Source organism: Gavialis gangeticus, unplaced genomic scaffold (genome assembly GCF_001723915.1).
Source record: "Gavialis gangeticus isolate Ggan-Ray unplaced genomic scaffold, GavGan_comp1, whole genome shotgun sequence".
Lineage (NCBI taxonomy): Eukaryota > Metazoa > Chordata > Crocodylia > Gavialidae > Gavialis > Gavialis gangeticus.
The window spans coordinates 89122487-89125062 of NW_017729032.1; the positions used below are offsets into that span (position 1 = coordinate 89122487).

Here is a 2576-nt window from a genome sequence, read left to right on the forward strand (position 1 = left end):
AACTTTAAAGGGGGCAGTAGAAATCTCACTGCGAGCTTGCTTTTCATTCTGCTGCTTTATTTTTGCTTCTGGAAAACAGTTTCTGCAGGCATAAACCATGCAGATAACACCAGTTGGCCCTGGTAACTTGTGTTCCCCCAGTTCTGACACTGGGTGCTGAGAGGCCCAACTCTGGAGTCTCAGTGATCATTGGATGTAATTAAGGTATCCAAGGATATGCAAAAGGAGCTTTTATAATTCCAGGGGAATTTCTCTGCCCCTCAATAATTGATTTAAATGTCAAACAAAAATATTTTTAAAAACCTTTTCACATCAAATATGGACATTCTGGGTGAGGTATGATTTTATCTCCCTTCAAAATATAGTTTACTATCTTTTCTATAACCTTAGGAACATTACAGAAATGTAGATCTGGTCAGAGAGAATATAATAATGACTGACTTCATGGACAAGAGTTTGGCATAGGACAAGTATATCCATAGCTATATGGATTAAGCAGTTACATAAAATGCTGAGGACTACTAGATGCCACTAATACTATGGCTAGCTTTTGCACCTTAAGAAAGCTGGGAAAATAGTTTGTCTCCCATCAACCTGACAGTGAGGTAAAGGCTTTTTACCTAATTTTAAGGGACCTTTCTAGTACACGTCCAGTTTACTTCAACAATGAAATATGTCTATGGTATTACATTTTTATGACACTTCTTTTTTGTTGGGGGCTAACTGATTGATTTGAAACACTTGGAATTGCCAATATTGTAATTCAAGATATAATTTCCATGACTTTGGGGGCTGAAGAATTGCAGCCATGATGACTTCCTTCCGTCACTCCCCCTAACCCCCTCCTCACTGGAGAGGGCTGGGGACAAGCCCAGGCAGCATCTCAGTAAGTCAAAGGGAGGAGAAGGATCCAGCCAGCCTGTGGGCATTACAAAGCTGGCCGACCTACCTAGATAGGCACCACCAGACAGTTTCCTTTAGTAGTGACTGAAAGTCTTTTTCTTTTCCTTTTTTGTTAGGGTTTTGGAACTTGTATTGTACTTGTTGCTGGGAAGTGAATCAGCTAGATAGTGGTGGGGATTTTAGGGAGAGAGGGTTGATATCCATAGCCCCTTTTAGAAGAAGTGATGTGTGTTTGGAGGAGATGGTGGCAGCAGGTGGGGGGATTTCCACTGGAGTTGAGGTGGGATGGTAGGAATGTATGAGCAGGCAATGTGGGTGGGGATGGGATGCAGTTTCTTGTACCTGGGTGTGAGTGGTGTTTGGGAGGCACACTTGGCATTGGTGGAAGGATTTATGTGAGTTGGGGTTTGGGTTGGGGGGAGCGAATGACTTCTTGGGATTTAGAGTATTGTTTGACGAATCCTGTCCGTGGGTTGTTTGTTTTTTTGTAATTTGCTCTGAGCCTTTTGGATAGGGTGGCATATAAGTCTAAATAAATAAACAGATGGTAGAAAAAAAAAAGAATCAATCAAAAATTATGTCCATTTGCAAAGAATCCTAAACTGATCATTTTGCAAGTTTTTTTCTTTTTAATGGGTTAATTTATTTCATTAAAATCATATGTCTCTGTATTTACATAGACTAGCTGAGACCAGAATCAATGGTACTGAAAAAATGTGAAAAAAAGAAGTTTGCTATTGTATAATCAGAAGTTGGCTCGTTGGTCTAGGGGTATGATTCTTGGTTTGGGTCCGAGAGGTCCTGGGTTCAACTCCCGGACGAGCCCTTTGGGGTTTTTTGTTGTTCTCCCGCCCTGGCGGGGGGTCAGGCTAGAAGATCTACTAGGTCCCTTCCGACCCTTAATCTATGAATCTATGAATCTATAAGCTCTCAGCCTGTTCTTATTGCAAGATTTCCAACTGAATGATTTGGAAACCATGACATTCAAACACAAAGTTCATGTAATTAGCTGTATTATTTTCAGAACCAACTATCAACCTCCTCAGAAACATTCATCAAAATTATAAGGCCCTGACAGATAGCATGATATGAGGAGGCTGTGATCCTAACATTTTTCAATATGAGGTATGTTCTTAATAGAATGACACTGATATTTTGTTACAGATACTTGGAACATGTCTATACTACCTGACTCTGTTAGGGAGTTTTACTACAAAAAGCTCCATATTCATTTGTTCCTACTCCATACACATCAAACATGCAAAAATGTAATGCAACTACTTTTAGAATGGTACTCAGTGTTCTTTAAGCATACACCAAATTATCTATTTTTTTTTCTTTTGGATTTGACATACAGAGAGCAGGGCAAAGTGGAAGGAAGATGTTTCAAAAAAGCAATCCTAAAATGGTTGGAGGCAATAAAAATAGAATCATAGAAAATTAGAGTGGGAAGGGACCTCAGGAGCTCATCTAGTCCAACTCTCTCCTCAAAGCAGGACCATCCCCAACTAGATCATCCCAGCCAAGGCTTTGTCCAGCCATGTCTTAAAAGTCTTCAAAGATGGAGATTCAACCTCTCCGGGTAACTTGTTCCAGTGTTTTACTACCCTCCTCATCAGAAAGTTTTTCCTAATATCTAACTTAAACTTCTCTTGCTACAACTTAAGACCTTT

At 40.0% G+C, this 2576-nt stretch overlaps 1 non-coding gene across 1 annotated transcript; it reads left to right on the forward strand.

Moving 5' to 3' along the window:
- The first annotated feature begins 1657 nt into the window (after positions 1–1657).
- TRNAP-UGG lies at positions 1658–1729 on the forward strand. Its single transcript has one exon. It is a non-coding gene; the product is annotated as a tRNA-Pro (tRNA).
- The last annotated feature ends 847 nt before the right edge of the window (positions 1730–2576 follow it).